We start from the raw sequence: 21382 nt of genomic DNA, 5'->3' as shown, positions 1-21382 counted from the left end.
CACATTGACCATGGTGGTAATAAAGTGGAAAACAGTCTATCTAGAACCTCTCTATCTTCACTGAACTTTAGTTAAGGAAAAACAGCAAACAGATGATTGTTTAACTTAGAATTTTGCTGAGTGCTGTGGAGAAGTACAGCACAATTTAAAAGTACAGGTCAAAATAGTCTAGACTTGCCTGGGATGGCAGGATAGGGAAGGCTCTTCAAGGAGTAGCTTAGAAGGTATTAACAAGAGTAGAACTAGAACACAGGACACCAAATTGGACGGGCCTGAAATGAGTTTAGTCAGGAAGACAAGGACTCTATAAGAAGCTTTGTTCTTCATACCAAAGAAAGGGTGTTCTTGAGGAAAGCAAAGACATGACCAAATTTGTATTGCTTTGTTGCCCTTGTCAACACCCATCAGAATAAATTTCTCTATCTGACAGAACTTGGTTCATTTAGGGGATGATCCCATAGAAACATTTAAGGCCATGTTTTGAGAAATAAGAGTTAAAATAGCAGTTTCCGGTTTCCTCAATATGCCTATTAATGTGGCCTCAAAATCTCTAAACCATGGTAGTGTTCAAATTTAGTCTTTTATATATGCTGAATTTCAAAAAATAGGGGGATGACTTCCTTGAAGATTAGTGGGTAGCAGCGTAATTTTTTTTTAAGATGATCTTATGTGCTATATATGTATGTGTTCATATATGCATGTATGATGTGAATTATATATATGCAGGAAAATACCAACACTACCTCTTCTGAAACTTTCGTACTAAACAAAAGGGAATTATTGGTATTCACTCATTTGGAAATAAATCTATAGAGAATGTATTTGGGTTGTTTCCCTTAATAATTGTTTTCAAAATGTCATTGGAGCTACTTTTTTTCATTCAGTTTCCAGAACAACATAGACCAGCTTTCTTTTCTGGGCATCAGCCAATTTTACCTTCTCCTTAGAGGCTGTCACTTGAAGTAAGTGGAGCGATGTATGGCTGGGACCTGGGGGACAGTTGTTGAAAGGCTGGCATCATTTCTTCACTTCATTGGAACTTCTGTAAGGGAGGGACTTGATGCTATTGAAATCTTTCTGAAATGAAAAGATGACATCCCTGGGAAGCACCATAGCCTGAAAAGTGTTTCAAAGTCATCTTGGGGTAAGACTGGTATGATGGAAGCTGATCTCTCCACACCAGGACTGTAGGGTCAGACTCGTGATGCTCTCAAATGACAGCAGAGGTAGGCTGTTGCATCAGCTGTTGAGGAAAGTGATATTAAGTGGGCAGATTGCACAATGGGGAGGAAGGAGAAATGCTCTGAGGAGATGCTGAAGCAAAGATTCAAACAGTGTAACTCGGGCAGATGGTTGGGCAAACCCACTGGCAGATGGGCCAGTAGTATACACAAGAATCAGGAATCATGCAGGGCATCAAAACATGGGTTAAAGCCAACTTTTCAGTGGTGAAGCCTGAGAAAAAAAATGAAGACGTTCTGGGTTTTGATTACCTGTGGTGGATGGCATAAATATAAGGAGGGAAATACCCTAAGCTTGGTGGTCTATGTTGCAGTTTCCCTGTGAATACATAGGAAAGTGTTGTGTGGTGTGGGAAGTTCTAAAATAAACCATGAGATGCAATTGTTCCCCACTTAGATGAGAAAATTTTATCAAGCACTTATTATATATCAAATATGAAGCTAATAAAAAAGAATGAAATCTTGCAATTTACAATGATATAGATGGAGCTAGAGTGTATTATGCTAAGTGAAATCAGTAAGTCAGAGAAAGACAAATACCATATGATTTCACTCATATGTAGAACTCAAGAAACAAAACAGGTGAACATAGGAGAAGGAAAAAAAAGAGAAGGAGACAAACCATAAGAGATTATATTAACTATAGGGAACAAACTGAAGGTTGCTGGAGGGGAGGTCTGTGGGGGATGGGTTAAATGGGTGATGGGCATTAAGGAGGGCACTTGTTGTAATGAGCACTGGGTGTTATATGTAAGTGATGAATCACTAAATTCTACTCCTAAAATCAATATTACACTATATGTTAACTAACTTGAATTTAAATAAAAACGTGGAACAAACAAACAAACAAAGTATTAAGCCAGACACAGAGGTAAACAAGATAGCCTATGGATTCTGACTTACAGAACTTATGGTTTGGTGTCAAACACAGATACAGCAAAACAATTCATTGTCATAAATGACACAAATGGAAAACTGTAGGGCACATTGGGAACACAGATGAGAGATATTTTGGTGGGTAGAAGAGTATCAGGGAAGTGTTTGAATAGAATATAGGCAGTAAGTTGAACTTGATATCTGATATTAATGAGAAGAAGACTGAGAAGTGGGCAGAGGAGGGAAAGAAGGCAAGCTTCACAGAATGGGTTCCAATCAGGAAGAAGATCAATAGTGTTTACAAAAGTCTGATGATGAGAGAGTTTGTTGCAACTCGGACATACATGGAGATTTATTTATCATTTTTTCTGGTGTAATAGTGCTTAGCTAATGGTTTAGAGATATAAATTGTAATCTAGTTCTTAAAATGGTTTCTCTTTTGCTTGTTGAATTCTAAGCCACTTTGAGGTGGGACATAATTACACTATCAAATACGAGTCTAAGAGAACTCTCTGGGAAGAATTCTTTCATGATTTTATTCTCTTTTCCCTGTGTTCCTTCAAAGTTTAGCCTCTGTTACCAGAGTTTTGGAAGAGTGGAACCAGTTCTTACTATCTGGAAACACACGTGTTAAAAACTCACACACACACACACACACACACACACACCCCCAGAGTAATCTATTTTTCGTTCTTCATAGTTCATTCTATGTCACTCAATAATATTTTCTCCATATGAAAGAAATAAGTCCAGCAAAATGAGATTTTTTTTGTCACAATTGAAACAATGTTTAGACTTTCTAAATATCCATTTTAGAGAACACTTTAATCAAATTCACAGTATTTTAAAATATAATTTTTAAAAAATGGTAAAACATAAAATCGATTGAGAAACATAAGTGTGGTTAAAAATGCATCCAAACATATCCATGGGGTCTTACAATTAGTCTTATTACACTTATGTATGAATATGGAATTAAATAATGTAACAAGGTTCAGATACCAGCACACTGTCAAGGATAAATGAAAGCTCATATATGAATATTTTGCAATGGATTCATTGCCCTAAACATTTTGTTCACTTGGATGGTATTTTCCCCCTATTCATGCATTCTGAAACTGTTTTTTCTTTTTTTCTTCCCTTCTTGTTGGCAAGAGAGAGCAAATAGGGCTCTGCCAACGAGGATCTTGGATGAAAATTGTCTAAGAACTCCAAACTGAGTGCCAGGGTGGACTGGGGTCCGTTTTGGTGGGCTTCCAAGTTCTGAATATTGGTATTTGAATCCAGATGGGGGCCACTCTGGATGTAGGTCAGCAGGACTTGGAGTAACTCTGGCTGAGAGCTGATCTACACACAGGTCACACACACATCTTTTTGTGGTGGTGGAGAAACTGGGGTCTGCTCATAGGGGAGTCCTGTTGTAGAAGAACCAGGAGTGAAGTAGGTTTTACTTTTTAAGGAGTAACCCATTAAAAATGAAAACAAGAAGAGGCCTTTGATCTGTGCTTGGAGCCCTAGAGAACCACAACCAAAAATGGAATTAGAATTCCATAGTTCGAAGGTTTGTGACCAAACTCCTAATCCACAGCCAGTACTTTTCTTTTACTTATTCAGCCCAGCACTTTGAAGATCTGAAATCAGCTTCTTTTCTGTCATGATAGATTTTACAGGAAGCTACCCAAATCTCCCCAGTTTCAGCATTAAATGAGATACATAAAAACAAAAGTTAATTCACTGATGTTAACTGTCTTTATAACTTATGGAAAGAAGAAAGACTCAAAGCTCAAGTCACCCTCAAATTTACACCTAAGTTAAAGAATGCTAAGCTGTTTTCTTCCTTCACTGTTATTCTATTTTGAGAATTAAAATGTACTGTACAAGATTTCCACATACATATACTCCAGAAACTGCCCATAAAAGAAAAAGAGCTTTTCACCATTTGGGAAGGTATTTCTTTGATGGGTTTGTATTCATCAATAAACGATATCTTGCTTCAAAATGCAGACATGTAGGGCTGCTTCTAACATCTCAGCAGGCTCTTAGAGTGGATTCCATAGCAGCTGATTAAAAAAACAGAGGAACCAGAGAGAAAATATTGCAGTCTGCGTATAACTCACCTCGAGTGAGTTACCTACCCTCACCTCTCTTTCTGTCTGTTGATTCAGAGTACAAAATAGGGATGAAAACAATATCCACTCTATTAGAGCTTTCTTACAACAAAATGAGAAAGAGCTTGCCAAACATTTAAAACTCAGCCTGACATTTAATAAGTGATCAATACATGTGTTGCTGCTGTTGTTTCTATCATTGTTGTTGATCTTACAAAGCAACTTCTGCCAGTGAAGTTGATGACTTTGCACTTTTAGAATAACTGGAGAAGTATAACATCTCAACTAAACCTGAGACACTGCTTAGGCAAGAGCAGAAGAGAGAGAAACATCACGGCAAAAGGGTTAGTTGAAAACAAGAATGAAAAAATGCCTACCAAGATGTGGAAAGGGAGCAAAAGAATGTTTATGAAGATCAGCATGCGTACAACTAGTAGGGCCTCCCTCCAATAGAATGTTATGCCTGTTTTATATCATCTACCCTGCCTAGGATTCAGACCAGTGGCCCTATCTTAAAATAAATAAATAAATAAATAAATAAATAAATAAGTACAGACAACAAAAACAAAGAAAAATTAAACCACGTGGCCAAAGTGACAAGGTATTTGTAATTTGATCAAAAACCATCTCTGGTTTTGTCTATCATCCTGGGGATAGCTCAGGTTTTGAAGAGGCAATGCCAAAATAAGACTATGTCTGTTCCTGAGAATTTTCTGGGTTTCATTTTCTGATTAAAAATCACAACTGCTTCTTGGTGGTGAAACTGTGTATCTCAAAGCCACCAGTGAATAGGGTTTGCATTTGTGTTCATTTCTAAAAATAAAAGGAAAAAAACCTGAGCAAACCTTTCTCTGTGCATTAAGCCTTCTGACCTTTATTGAAATAACAAAACAGTTATTCAAAGGACACTAGGATGAATCAAAGATAACTTTCTATTTGCCAACATTCAAGGGTGGAGGGATACCTTGCCTCCCTTTCTCAGAGGGCTGTTTTGACAGAATATTTGCAAAGCACTCAGCCCTCTCAGGAGGATGTTGAATTATGATTTTTTAAAATTTAAATGTCTGGATATAAAAAAGTTTGATATGTTAACAGTAAAAAACTGCATTAGCGACTTGAGAGCATCTTGAAGAAACAACCAAAAAGCATATGGGGAGAATAATCAAGAATCTTGAGTTTGAGGCCCGAGTGCTTCTGAGTAGCCATGTGGACTTAGGCAAAACACTTAAAAGAATATTTTATTGTTGTTAGTGGTAGCGGTGGTTTGTTCTGTTTTGTTCTGACTCCAGAATTATATGCAAAATATGCAAGTTTCTGAAGTGAAAGAAGTTGAGGAAGACACAAAGAAGTGAAAAAAACATCCCATGCTCATGGGTTGGAAGAATAAATGTTAAAATGTCTATGTTACCCAGAGCAATCTGCACATTCAATGCAATCTCTATGAAAATACCATCAACGTTTTTCACAGTCTAGAACAAATAATCCTGAAATTTGTATGGAACAAGAGAAGAACCCAAATAGCCAGAGGAATGATGAAAAAGAAAACCAAAGCTGGTGGCATCACAGTACTGGACTCCAAGCTATATTACAAAGCTGTAGTCATCAAGACAGTATGGTACTGGCACAAAAACAGACACATAGATCAATGGAACAGAATAGAGAACCCAGATATGGACCCTCAACTCTATGATCATCTAATCTTTGACAAAGCTGAAAAGAATACCTAATGAAAAATGATAGTCTCTTCAATAAATGGTGTTAGGAAAATTAGATAGCCACATGTAGAATAATAAAACTGGACCATTTTCTTATATACCACACACAAATATAAACTCAAAATAGCTGAAAGACCTCGATATGAGGCAGGAATCCCTCAAAATCCTAGAGGATAACACAGGCAGCAATTTCTTTGACCTCGGCCGCAACAACTTCTTTCTAGACATGTCTCCAAAGACAAGGGAAACATAAGCAAAAATGAACTACTGAGACTTCATCAAGATGAAATAGTTCTGCACAGCAAAGTGAAGAGTAAACAAAACTACAAGGCAACCTACAGAATGGGAGAAGGTATTTGCAAACGACATATCAGATCAGCTAGTATCAAAGTTCTATAAAGAACTTATCAAACTTAACACCCCAAAACCAAATAATCCAGTTAAGAAATGGGCAAAAGACATGAACAGACATTTCTGCAAAGAAGACATCCAAATGGTGGCCAAAGACACATGAAAAAAATGCTCCACATCTCTTGGCATCAGGGAAATACAAATCAAAACCACAATGAGATACCACCTCACACCACTCAGAATGGCTAAAATTAACAAGACAGGAAATAACAAATGTTGGTGGGGATGTGGAGAAAGGGGAACCCTTCTACACTGTTGGTGGGAACGTAAACTGGTACAGCCACTTTGGAAAACAGTATGGAGGTCCCTCAGGAAGTTAAGAATAGAGCTAAGGGTGAATACTGACCATTTACATAGACTTGGATGGAACTGGGACCAGTCAGGGAAAGCCAATTATCATATGGTTTCACTCATAGGTGGAATATAAGATACAGTGCAGAGGATCATAGGAAAAGGGAGGGAAACTGAATGGGAAGTCATCAGAGAGGGAGAAAACACATGAGAGACTCTTAACTATAGGAAACAAACTGAGGGTTGCTGGAGGGGAGGTGGGTGGGAGGATGTGGTAACGAGGTGATGGGCATTAAGGAGGACCCATGATGTGATGAACACTGGGTGTTATGTGCAACCGATGAATTATTGAACACTATAGCTGAAACTAATGATATACTCTATTTTGGCTAATTGAATTTAAATAAAAAATAGTAATAATAAATAAAAGGGAAAAAAAGAACTGACTGGTTTCATTATTTAAGAGGCATTTTTTTTCTTCTTCTTCTTAGTGCTGAGTTGTAGAGGCTCTGCCAAGATTTGAAGGTAACTCCATTCCTATTGACTTAATACTCCCTTGGGAATCTGTTAAATACGTGATTTTGACTTGAGACATTTTAACATACATCATCTGATTTTCCATCTTTAGAATTATAATCAGTAAATCACATAGTGAGGGAAAACTGTACACATCAGATTGTTTGCTGTCACAAACCTGGGAGGAAAAAACCCTCTTGAGGTTTGGGACTGAATGGGAGATAAAGGCTTCACCATGGTACTTCTAGAGAAATGCTGAAGTTATCCACATAAGTATCCAGCCACGCATTATTTTATCAGGAAAGCATTAGGAGCAGAGGAAAAGCCCTGATTCTTAGCTTCTAATTTCTAAAAGAACAGATAAACTATGCTCTCAAAGTTCTCCTAACAGGACCACTCTCTGATTCTAGAAACCCAAAGAGTATGTATTAGTTGCCAAGTCTAAGAAATAGGATTTCTTTCTTTCTTTCTTTCTTTCCCTTTCTTTCTTTCTTTCTTTCTTTCTTTCTTTCTTTCTTTCTTTCTTTCTTTCTTTCTTTCTTTCAAGATTTTATTCATTTATTTCACAGAGAGAGATCACAAGTAGGCAGAGAGGCAGGCAGAGAGGCAGGCAGAGAGAGAAGGGGAAGCAGGCTCCCTGCTGAGCAGAGAGCCCAATGCGGGGCTTGATCCCAGGACCCTGAAACCATGACCTGAGCTGAAGGCAGAGGCTTAACCCACTGAGCCACCCAGGCACCCCAATTTCTAGGATGACATATTAGAATACTAATTAATTCTTACCCTTATTATTATTATTATTTAAGTTTTCCTAAAAATTCAAGGAAGTGACAGATTTGTATCAATAAATCTCAATTCTAGTGATTCATCTATTACTGCTTTATTTATAAGCTTGAACACTCTTTTATTGTATGTATAGATGTCTTCCCACTTGTAAAATGGGGTAATAATAATTATTATACAAGGTTTGTGTAAAGCTAACCTGAGCTATTGGATTAAATATGTAGATATAGGTATAGCTATAGATGTAGAATGTGCTATCATTGATTAGTCATTCTCAGACTTTTCCCTCCTTACGAAAAATCAGATGTCGTGAACATCTATACACATCTCTTCAGTAATTGTAAGATGTATTATCCTATAGACTTACAAAAAAACAAACATCTGTGTATTTCTGTATGATACAAATAAAGAAATCATAGACATATTTTTCTCTGCTCTTTTAAATTTGCTTGAAAAAGGACAACTTTATACTTTTCAGTGATGGAACAAATGTAGGAAATTGTCCCTCAGATGCTCATACTGAGATGATGCTGGGCTATGCAAATTCAATCTCTTGGCAAATTTATGCAGTTATCACAACTGCTCTGTCACACAGAGCAGACTCAAGAGTGGTCTGGAAATGTGTAATTTTAATGATAATAATACACATCCACCAACCAATCTTTATAGATCAAAATATTCCTAATGAGAATAAGGCATCAGGTCTAAAATAATAAACCGAATTCATTTTTGTATTAAGAGTCTTCGTAGAAAAGAAAAGAATCTCCACTCAACCTAAATGACAAAGAAAAAGGAATTTTACAAAGATAGGATATGAAGAGTCACATGGAACCCAAAAAGAGGAATTTGACTTAACATTAAGGACAACTAGGAATTCAGATCCAAATAGACTCTCTCTCCATCTTTCCTTATATTTCCTTCTATGCCGCGATTGACCACTTAAACTTTTCTCTGCTCTAATGAATGGAAGCAAATCCACCAGCAGCTCTTGAAGTATAAAGTAGAGCCTCTATCTCTATTCACAGACTTCCCAAAAGTTTCTTTTTCTTTTTTTAAAAATATTTTATTTATTCATTTGACAGAGAGAGAGAGAGAGATCACAAGTAGGCAAAGAGGCAGGCAGAGAGAGAGGAGGAAACAGGCTCCCCTCTGAGCAGAGAGCCTGATGCGGGGCTCGACCCCAGGACCCTGAGATCATGACCTGAGCTGAAGGCAAAGGCCCAACCCACTGAACCACCTAGGTGTCCCCCAAAACTTTCTTGAGCCAAAGCTCAAACATTTGTGACAGGGAAGGTTTAGCATGTCATAACAAGCTCATCCAACAATCAATTCACAGTTTTCAGAAAGCTGAATTACGTAAGCACATAGTAGCTCCCTGTGAAACTACATGGGTGGATTTGGCAAAGGGATAATTTCCAGAAAGAAAGGATAAAGATGTTTGGCACAAAGTCCCAATGAGACGTCTTCCCTGATTTCTTTGTCTAAAGGTAACTCTTGGATACCATATAGTTTTTGTTCCTGTGGTTTAGACGTACTAGTATTTGATTACACATTGCATTACATTTTTGTTTATTACACAGGCACACACCTTGTTTCCACAACAAGCTACAAATGTTTTAGTGTAGAAGCATACTGTATTTCTGTTGGGTATTGCAGAAGGCTTAGCATGGTGCTAGCGTGGTACTGTACATGCAGGAGCCTCTTCGATAATAATCCTTAAAATTAAGTAGATCTTTTTATGTGGGTAACTTCAAGTGTGTGTTTAGTTCAATAAAAAATGGCTTAACCAAGTTTGTTTTTCTGCAACCATTTTTTGGGAAATTACAGATAGGTCAGTTTAGCAAGATCAATATAACCAATCATTCATGTTGAAGCAAGTTCTAAACCCTTTCCAATGGTATTATTTTTTCAGTGACTCTTCCATATGTGTATGAAGGGTCAGAAGGAGGGCAGGAGTTTTAAGACAGCTGCAGAAATGAGATTGACAGAAGGAAGGAACAGATTGAAGTAGTTAGCCAAATGACAATACAACTCAAACTTCAAAGGAGAAAAGTACTAGTAAAGGAAAGGTAGAATGAGACTCATGATGAACTATCATATTCAAATTTTTAAAATACTTGCAACCCAGAAAGGTTTTTGAACACACTTGACCAAGATAGCCATTTAATTTAGAATGGTTCAGACCAAAATTTTTCTAAATAAAATATTAGGTTATAAGTACTTTATGAAATTGTATTTCAATCTATAAACACATTGATTAATATGGTGGCTAAAACGTATGCACATTTTTAGTTAAAATATTTTGGAAGTGGATGCACAGCAACATTTTACTAAGACTTTTTTCCAACAATAAGAATACTTTGTTTTCCTCAAAATCACTTATAGGCATTTTCACTTAGGACTTTTAGCAAATACATTTCTCTGGTGGAGAGAAATATAGACATTATTATTTTTGTTATGAGTATTAGGATCAGTATTATTGCTGATTACAATCATTTTGGTATCATCATTTCTACGAAATTTCAGAATACTAACTGTTCCTAGCCTGCTTTATAAAATGTTATTTCCTACAAAATATTCCATGTCTGTTTTTGTGAGTTACCACCCATTGCTATGTATTTGGTATTTACAGAAAAATCTGCTTCTGATTTATTTACCTACCTCTAACATGCTAATTTTAAATTTTAATTTTCTCTCTGTTCCCCAGGAATAGTTTTTGATATGACTTTTTACTATAGATAATACAAGGATGGAGGGAGATGTATGCTTTCTCAAGGGCCAGACTCTGTTTCAGGAACTGGTAAGATATCTCTATCCTAACAATACAGTAAGTTGAAGAGACTTGAGTCTTTTACAAAGTTTTAGAAATGTTTCTCCTGCCAACCATAGTCTTTACTTTTTAAAATAAATCATGGCTAATTTCCTCTCATGTGATGGTTTTTGTTGGCAAACAGATGAGTGGGAGTTGGGAACTCAGGTCTAACCTACTTAAATCAGAGGGGGCATTAGCGCAAATATTCTTAAGTAAGCATTCATTGTCTAATCAAACGAAACTGGCTTACTCAATGTTCGGTAGCATGTCTTTTCAAATCCTGGCTCAGGATCTTGACTAATGTGGGCTGCTCACTGTGATCCCATTGGGGCTGCAGAAATCTCCTATTTCCTTTCATTTTCGGCTATGCAGCTGCATTTCTAAGCCATGACTACATTGCTAAATGAATCATTGATTTGGAAAATCTGAAGTGACCTTCAACTTGTTCTCAAGCTCTTCCTCAAGAGAAGAGAGGCAAAATCAACCAAATATCGAAGAAGTTATTTTTCTAAAGGTATTTTTGGTGGGTAGAGTGTCGGGAGACCAGTCTGTATATGTGTTAAATGTGTGTGTTGGAGGGAGAGTACAGTCTATATTCAGAAGTGACCTTCTTCTTAATAATCCGTGTTTTGGGTATAGTTCAAAAGGCAGAGTCTTTTTCTTGTAGTTCAGAGGCAAACACTGCCCTAGCTTCTCAGCTGCCCTGTTAAACTGTATGCTATTCAGACATCCAATAGTTCTTCACTCGAGAGGCTTGCTTCTGTTCAGGATACTTACCCAGTCAGCACACTGATAGTCTTTCAGAAGAGTCAATACTGTGAAGTTATATGATGAGAAATTCTACTTTCATTATTTTTCTTTAACTTCACCTTTCATTTTCAGTTATGTGTCTGGGTATAAGGTCTGTTTTGCCAGCGACTCTAGACTTGCATGTAGCCCTGGGAGCAGAGCAGCATTCCTTCAACACTGACTTGCTCCTCTTCATGAGGGGGTGACCTATTTAGACATATCAATATTCAATGAGACATATAGATTACCTTGATGGAGCTGCTCAATGAAGTTCATGTAAGGTCAATAGAAGATGCAGGTATTATACCCACTGAGTCACTAATTGGTCTCATGCCAGAAGTGTCCCTTTTCAATACAGTCTTGTTAACTTCATCTTCCTCTCCCTGAGTTCCTTTCCCTTTTGGTGCTGAGTGTTTCCAAAGGCTTTTCTGGATGAAGCAAGTATTAGAAAAGAAATTGCTAAATAAATATCAACACTTAGGTATAAATGGCTGACAAGTCTCAATCCTTTTAAAAGTGGAAGAATCTTGAGCACCTGACTCTTGGTTTTGACTCAGGTCATGATCTCAGCCCTTCATCAGGCTCTGTACTCAGTGGGAGGGTCTGCTTGAGATTCTTTCCATCTCTCTCCCTCCACTTCTAGCTTCCCACCTTCAAATAAATAAATAAAATTTTTTTAAAAAGAAGTGAAAGAATCTGCAGTTTACCATGCTTGAAGGTTTCTACTGTGTTACCAGAGCCGTAATTTAAGTTTCCTTTGAGTTGACCTAAAATGAGAGACTATGTTACCTAGATGACCTCCTAGGTCCCTTCTCACGCTAACGATGCACAAATTTTTGTCTAAGAATTTCCTAAGAGGTGTTGTTCATTTATTATTAACTCCATTTTAGAGCTAAGGAAGCAGAGACTCAGAAAGTTCTAGTCGCAGAAGAGGGTGCAGCCTTCTGACTTGTGGGTTTAGTCACATTCCTGATCCAGAAGCTTCCCAGTTGGTCTTACCTGTTGTGAGGCTTGTATTAGCTAGGTTCTTCTCAGGAACTTCCCAAACCAAACCGTGTTGACAAACTTTGCTCCTGCCTCTGCAGCCTCCTAACCTTATCGTCTCACAGTGAGTCATTTTGCAATCTCTCATCCTGTTCTTTCTGTTCGGGTGGGTGAACGGGAGCACTGTAAAAGGCAAGCAATCAATATCGGGGGTTAGACAAAGCTCTGCAAGCCAATCTGCAAGCCCGAGCAGAGCTTCTTGTGTCCTTAACTGTAACCTTGGCACATGAAAAGCGACTTCCATTCCATTTTACCAACGTTTCGGTCAAAGATCAATTGCCATTGTAATTATATCATATATCACAGGACGAGGAATCACTGAAAGGGCAGGCCCTCTAAACTAATACATATCATTAGCATTTAAGGAACACGAAAAACAAATTGAACATTAGTCCTCATGTAACTCTTTTTTCTAGAGCAAATAATTTTCCAAATTAAAATGAATAAATTAATGAAATTGCCACATGCCTGAGAATAAACCATGTTGGTAATGTCATCGAGCCCTCAGCAAAGTTTAGCTCATTGTACTCCTCTGTCTGATCATTATAACATCTAATCAAGGAGAGCTTAAATACTTCAGTGAGCTCTCAAAATAAATTTGATCTGAGCAGCTCAGGTCTCGTGGATTCCTAGGGTTACTGACTAGGTGAAACATGTTTTTGTTTTAATCCCTGTCTCAGCTCAAAGAGGATTAATGCCCATAATTCTCCTATCCCCATTTAATTGAGAAATGAAGTTTGAAGAGGCACCTCCTGGAACACTACACTTTGAAGTATGACCTATCTACTGTCTACACAATAAATCTCCCTCAGCTCACACACATTTACACACACTCTTCCCACCCAAAGAGGGAAGAAAGGCATCGTGTGTGTGCGTGGATATATATTTGCATGCCTTATGTTACAAAACTTAAACCATTGCTGTTTTCTCTTTTCCTTTTTAGGAATTATCCTAAAGAAGGCATTCTCTGAGAAGCTCAAACTGTCTCAAACTGCTGTGACCTCACACGCTAATACCCCCGTTGGTACAACTCATCATTTTATTAAAAGCAACACACTTCTTGCATTCATTTTATCTGATCTGGATTTTTACTTTTGCTTTGTCCATACCAGCAGAGGTAAAACATCCAGAGGAAAGAAAGAGAAAAGATACCACACCCTGGAACTACCTCTTCAGGAGTTAGACAGGCACTGGTAGAAAAGGACCAAAATTCCAAATATAGACCCACCCTTGTGTTCTCAAATAAACCCAATGCTAAGATCTAATATAGAAAGGTCACAGAGAAGCACAGGAACATTTAATGTCTGTCTCATTTTTTCCATACAAATTGATGTGACGATTTAATGAGGAACTTAGCACAGGTCTGTGGGCACAGTAAGTCTTCAGTAAGTTCTAGCTCTTATTTGTATAAAGAATATTCACATCTTACACCCAAGCCCTAAGACTTCAGGATGACCAACTCTGACATCCCATGTCATTTCTGACCTACTCACAGAGGGCACATATTACTATTTCAGCTGTAACTTCTTGGTCACACAGACCAACCCTAGCCAAGTGTGGGATGGCATTATCTAAGGGTGGGAATACTATGAAACAGGGGCCACAGGAGGCCGTCTTGGAGGCTTGCAACCCCAACAACCTAAGCGCTGCTGAAACCTTTATCAAACTGCTTCTCTGATATTTTAACCTTCAAGGACCAGGTTTCTGTGAAGTTGTTGTGAATGGGATTTTTGCAAATGATGGCATACCCATAAATAACAGTATTTAAGGACTGAACTGAATCTCTTATGAAATTACAGATTTGTAATGTAAGATCTCACTTGAGCTTCAAAATAACCTTTCACAATAAGCAAGAGAGGCTATACTATAATGATTTCATAGATAAGGAAACTGAAGATCAGAGAGATTTAATGATTGACCCAAGATCTCAACTAGATATCTTCTTAACATTCCCGTGGCATTTCTTCTGTGGCTAAACTGCCTTGTTTATTTGCTAAATTCCCACCTCCTTATATGCCTGTCGGAGGGTTTGCAGCAAATCACAAGTACACAATCTTTGACTCAGGAGTATTTTCTCTTTCTAAAAATCACTAGATTTTAGCAACTGCTTTCTGCTTTTTATTTTCCTCCCATATTTGACCCCACACCCCCACCGCCACTTATAGATATACATGCACACACACTCCCCTTTCTGGTCTCTTGTATTAATAGCAAACTAAATTTCCTTCAGAAAATACTAGTGGTCATTGTATCACAGAGAAATCTCCCTTCCATGAAAGTTAATATATGTAGAAATGTTGTAGCTTTTCTTCCTTTATTCTAAAATAAATTATGAAAGGTTGTATATTCAGGCTTCAGGCAGAATTTTTCCTGTTTAGGGAGACATTTTCAACTTTCTATTTGAATTGGTAGCCATGTGTATGAGAGGAAAATGAGTACTAATGGAAAAGCCCAGAGTGGATTTGGAAAATCATTACAACTCTTCTGCCATAGGCTTGGGCCTTTGACAAAACACCTATTCAAGGATGGAAAATCCACTGTTTCTCTTCTGCATTTCTTTTTCTGAATAGAGCTGGGTTGAATAACGAGCGCTGATAAAGGATTCAGAGCAATTGCCTTACTAAGTAATAGTGAGCCCATGTTATAACCAGTGGGACAGACACTGGCCTTCAGTATATCTGACTAGGCTGCTAGATTTGAAGTGGAGAAGTTGGGGGAGGAGATGGGTATAAAAAAAAAAAAAAAAAAAGAAGAGCCCCCATAATTTTCACTCTTCCTACAACATCCTTCACCTAAGCACCAATTAAGATGCCCCTCTCTTAAATTCTGCATACCTGCAGATTTATTTATACCTCTAGAGATTTTTTCCAGGTTTCTTCCTTGTGCTTACAATACATGCCTGCCTTCTTTCTGCATATTCAAACACTATTGACCCTCCTTGAAACCTCCTCAACTAGTAATAATCATTTACATCCCTGCTAGTGCTTATGATTTTCAAAGTGCTTTAACACAAGCTAACTCAGTGATCCTCACACAACCTTGGAAGTTTAGCCCAGCAAGTATTGTCTTATTGTTTTCATGGATGAGAAAAAGGAGATTGAAGTGGTTCCATTAGTAAACAAGGTCATAGAGCTCAAAAGGAAGCAGCACTGGAGTTGATCCCTCCTACTGTTTTTCAACCTGCATGAGGTTTCCCTTTTCTGAATGCTTCTGAAAGCTCTTAGATGGTCACATTCCAATGTAGCCTTTAGGTACTAACTGCCTGGTTGTTTGCTATGGGCATGTCACTCCCTGGTGACCTAGAAATAGATTGCTCCTCCACATTTTGCATGCAGCCTTCTTCTCACGTACCCAAAGATGGCATAATAGGAAGAAAGGAAAAAATGATGCTAACGGGGAAGAAGGAATTAGATGTTGTAGGCCCTTTTCTCTTTTGTGCTCCAGCAATCCTTGAAGAAGAAAACAGTCAGTTGAGATCTAGAGTGACATGCTTCATTCACTCACTTGTTCATTCATTCATTCAACATAGTCCAGGCCTACTATGCAATGTTCCTTGTCTTAGTCCCTAGAAATACGAGCTAAATGTGGCATAGTCTTGATCTCTAGGAGCTTACAATTGAGTGTGGAAAATTCCATCCTTTCTTTGAAATGAAAACAAATGTAAGCATCAATGTACTAGACAAAAATAAATTGTACATTTTTTCAACTACATTGCATCAGGAATAAGCACATGATTGAGGCGAATATTGTGTATGTTTCTCCTACAGGGCACTCCAAAACTGAGTATTCAAGTTTAATGGTTACATTGTATTTACCTTGAACTGAGCATTATCCATCAGGATTTACATTTGCAGTGGGGGGATTATGAATGTTAAACTTTTCTTTTTTTCCTTTTCTCTCTTAGGTTCCAATCTGAGTGGAAAAGACAAAATGAATGTGATCAAATATTCCAGGCACTGTGTCTTGGGTAAAGACAAAAGAAAACCATGCATTCTACCTCATCTTAAGTGTTTCACAGATTATATGAAACAAATTTGAAAGACTTGGTTCTTTGACTAATTCTTTGATAAATCCAGAAGTCAGACTTGGAAATTATACATTAGCTTTTTGCCCAGCCAACCATGGTACAGATGAAAATTCACCCTCTGTGAGTGTACTCAACAGTCACTCAACGTCCTTTGGCCAGCATATTGCCTTTCACAATTTATGATCTTATGGTCACAATTCCTGCTCACATTCTTAGAGATTCATATCCTCTTCACTTACTGGATTTGAACTCTGTAATGTCTCTGGCTGATTTTTCAATAGATGAAGATTTATGAAACAGTTACTATGCATAAAACATTTTGGGGAATTTGGGGATGAACCTCCAATAGGAAAGTAACAGTACAAGAATAGCAATTGTACAAAGCTCAATAGAGATGGTCCTCAAAGGGAGTAATGTGAATGGGGATGGGACACTAGTTCTGGGGCACTAGGGGTGAGAAAACAATTACCACTTGTAGGGAGCTTCATCTCACGGGATGCTATAGATGAACTGCATCCCCCCAAATGAATACAGTTTGTACAACAAAAATTGTACTGGCAGATATAGTAGGCTAACAGAACTTCCTAAGCAGGTAAGAACGTTGACCATGATTTTCCATAACTATGTATTGTTCAGAACAATATTGATACTGATTCTCTGTTCTATATATTTAGCATATCTATCAGATCCTTTGTTTAGTCCTTAATGTATTTTGCCATATGAGAGCCTTCTACACAATCTGATACTTATTTAAAAATAGTTGATGTCATTCACAAAATTAAACTCTATATGCAAATTCCAGAGTTAAAATTGAGGCCCATGTGTTTTACCATGACATAATACTATGTTGCTTTATTGGCAAATTCTTGTATTCCTTAAAAAGCTCATCATCTCATGGTGACATTTCAAAACTGCTTCTGTAACATTAGGATGACACCAGAAAGCTTGAAAACAGAGAGTGGTTATTCCCATGATATATGATCTTCCTGGACCTCTACCTCATAAACCCCTAACTTCCTTTCAAATCATATAGAAAGGCCAATTTTTCCTTCTTTGTACACAACATTCATTTTTTCTCTCTCTCTGGGCTATAATTTATTATTTAACTTGGTTACTGTATTATTTAAAGAAAAAAAGTAGTTTGCAATATTGCCTGTGTGGGAGATGATATACAGGGTAAAGTGATATTGATTGCATTGTAGCTATTAACTACTGTTCTAAAAACAAGGAAGGAGTGTGAGACAGTGAATCAGGGCAAGAGTTATCTTCACCCTCCTAAAGCTAAAAAAGGGAAAAAAAATTAGCAAACCACATTCCAAATAATTCAAAAACTTTGGAGGATATATAAAGAATGACCAAGCTTTTGTAACATGGCTCCCATCACATTTTTAATATTAACTACCAAGTCCTTCACACAAATAGACTATCTGTAAGACCGTTTTTCCTAGAATTCCCTAAATAACTTATTCTGGTTCTTGCTGATATTTTCCTTCCTGAAAAGTTCAGATTTACAAATACTTACAAGTATTTCCATTCCTTTTTTTTCCTCCGTTAATGTCTCTGGATCTCTCTGTCTGGTTGTAAATGTAGAAACTGGTGGATTATTATTACCAATGAGAGTTAAGCAAGCAAATGGAATTATAAGTTTCACAAAGGGAAATATTCCTAAGTGAATTTGTAAGAAGTCTTGGGACACAAAGAACCCAGTGGACAAAATGCAGTCAGTAAAGCAAGAAATGGAAGAGCACATTTTTTATCAAACTGAGAAAGAAAAGAAGCAGATGTCAAAAGCTCAGTATGAAGTCAAAACATAGGGACAGTGGAATCCTGAGTAGAGAACAGAGGTCAAGAGATTAAGTGGAAGGTTATTTCTGGAAAAAAAATCAAGAAGAGGTGTAATTTATCACTGACATTTAATTGGCCTCCATGGTGAGATGCACGGAAGTACCACCAGTATTTAAGAGGCTATAGACAGGGGAGAAAGAATTAATCAATCAGATTTCCAACTGGACTCATCCCTGTTAGGTGTTGTGGCAATAGAAAAGTTATCCTTTTTAAAGGAAGTTAGAAGACCAATGTTGCACATACATCAATTAGAAAATATTGTTTCACAGTACAGAGTATTGGTTTCTATAGTTCTTTCAAAATGCCATTCGCATAATGATTGATCAGTAAATACTTGTTAAATCAACATGAAAGCTGTCTGTGTTTTCCAGATTCTATGTACTATAAAATTGGAGGAAAGGACAAATTTAGTGAGAGGTTGACAATTAGGAAGATCTAAAAGGAGGTGGAGTTCGAAACATATGCTTGATAGTAAAAGAAAGAGACAATATGGAGGAAGACCGTATTGGAGAAAGACAAAAAGGGGTGTGTAAAATCATTTCTCCACTAATTAAATCACTCCTCATGTGCTGAACCAAAATTCCAGAGTAAAACCCTCAACTGTCTAATCTCATTCATTATTATTTCCTCCAGAAAATACCTGACTTCTCTCTAAGTAATTCCACACTAACATCTGTTTCCGGTGTTCATTAATGAATACCACATAAATGTCCTTTCTTACTTTTCCGTGTGTGTATATCGTAAAGGCAAAGTCTTAACCTCTTGAAGTCATGTCAGCACTCAAGAATGACAGACCAATCGTTTTTTGGCTCTCAGTCTCTCTACCCTGTAAATGAAGAGGATCATAGTCCTACATTCTACGGTGTCTAAATCTGAAGCAAAAACCCAACCCCAATGCACCAGTTTCTATTTAAATGCCATTAATTTAAAGATATGCACACATGATGGTCAAAATGAATATATTGATTTCTGTACAAATAAAGGTTTTGCTAATTTCCACTGATACTATTGAAACAATCAACCCAGTGATAACAACAAAAGAGCTAATTACATTGATGATCATTTAATTTTACTTTTGATAATGCATATGTTTTTCTTTAGACTAATACAATGTAAATTATAACCAGCTAGTTTTAAATACCCTCTCGTTTGAAACGTCTGCTCAATGAAGAGGAACCACAGAAATGTGAATGGCTCCTGCTGCGGGGGGTTGTGGGAAGACACCAACTTGAGTCTCACAGTGGTCTGTGGCCTGATCATTGCACAATCAGCTTGTGAAATGAGGGACTTGTATTTGTTTATACCTGCCTACACAGAAACACACTAATAGTGCATTCTGTTGGTTTAAGAGAAAAAAAAATATGTGAAGGCTATTGCATTCATTCAGTTATACACTCATTCATTCATATATCCGTCCTTACATTCATTCATCGGTGAGACCCTTGTGATGCGAAACTGAAAAAATTCATACAACTTATCACGGTGAGTCTCACATCCTAGGTGCATGATTAAGTACCTCTATGAGAAGACCAGCGAACATAATTTTATTAAGTATTAGGAACAAGCAATGTGCCAAGGGCTGAGCCTAAACATACTGAGGAGAAACAGGCAAACCAGGGAGCCAGATGTGACTTTTGAGCTAAATCTTAATGATAAAGAACGTGGTGCAGATCATTAGAACAAAAGCAAAGGTATAGGGCTTGAATGTCTTTCCTATTGTACCGGGAGTGGGGGACACAAGAAAGTTCTATGTATCTAGAAAATAGAGCACATTTGGCACGATGATGGAGGAAGACATGAGGAAGTAAGTTGGATTAAGTAACTTAAAGGTTGTGAAAGGCAACTTGAAACAGAACGTCTGCTGTAAGCAGAAGAAAAGTAATTGAAACCAAAATGCCAACGATGTTCCACATTTCATAAAGAAAATTATGATGGTATTGATAATGAGAAATTAGAGAGGGAGGACACTGGGGGAAGGAAGTGGAAATATCCCATAACATGAAGGTCTGTGAGCTGAAATAGTGAGAACAGAATTGTACGGGAGGGGTGAGATAAGAGACATTGCAAAGAAACACACACACACACACACACACACACACACACAACTGTATTATGCAACTATCTGTGCTAGAAGTTACTATTGTTCTCTAACAATTGGACATCTAAAATGAAACTACCAACATTATTTCACATAGTCCATTGGAATACTAGGGTTAGGTGTGTGGCCACATTGGTTTTCTAAGTTGTCTTAGTACTTTACTTACCCTGTCCAGTGCAGACACAGATAATTAATTACAGATCTGCTCAGCAGAAGCCTGCCTCAAGAAGTTGGCATCATGGTGAAATATAGACCAAAAGCACCCTTTCCATAAGTAGAAAGATGAAAGCGGAATCCAGAAGGGTCAAGCCAAGCATTCCCAGATTTTTCTCCTACATTCTCAATGCAGACACTGATTCCATCTCCCATAGAGAAGAGTAAGTGATGGTTGTGGAGTGTAGTCACTAGAGTGGAAATCACCTGTGAATCTTGTTAAAAATGCAGATATTGATGAAGTAGGTCTTGGCGAGGGCCTTAGATTTGTATTTCTAACAAGCTATGGAGAAGTTTTTATGCTGCTGATCATTGGGGTAGTTAAGACCTCTATGGGGTCTCTAGGGAGCTCAGGTTGGTTACTGTGGCAAAGCTTCCCAAAGTTAAAGTGGGGTCTGTGACTCTAACTACAACATCTTAGTTGAACAAGGTGCTCTAATTCTCTGATTTCCTACAAAATTCAGGACCAAAGAGCTTTTTTTTTTTTGCACATTATAACTGGCTAGGCTCACAATAACCAGTAATTGCTGAAATTTTGATAAATGTGACCCAATATAACTGTAAGAGGATAATTCAATTAAACACTCATAAAACATCCAGACTTAGAAATGTTGAT

The sequence above is a fragment of the Lontra canadensis genome, unplaced genomic scaffold (assembly GCF_010015895.1).
Source record: "Lontra canadensis isolate GAN:19392208 unplaced genomic scaffold, GSC_riverotter_1.0 scaffold17, whole genome shotgun sequence".
NCBI lineage: Eukaryota > Metazoa > Chordata > Mammalia > Carnivora > Mustelidae > Lontra > Lontra canadensis.
Note: the sequence above shows the minus strand (reverse complement) of the source record.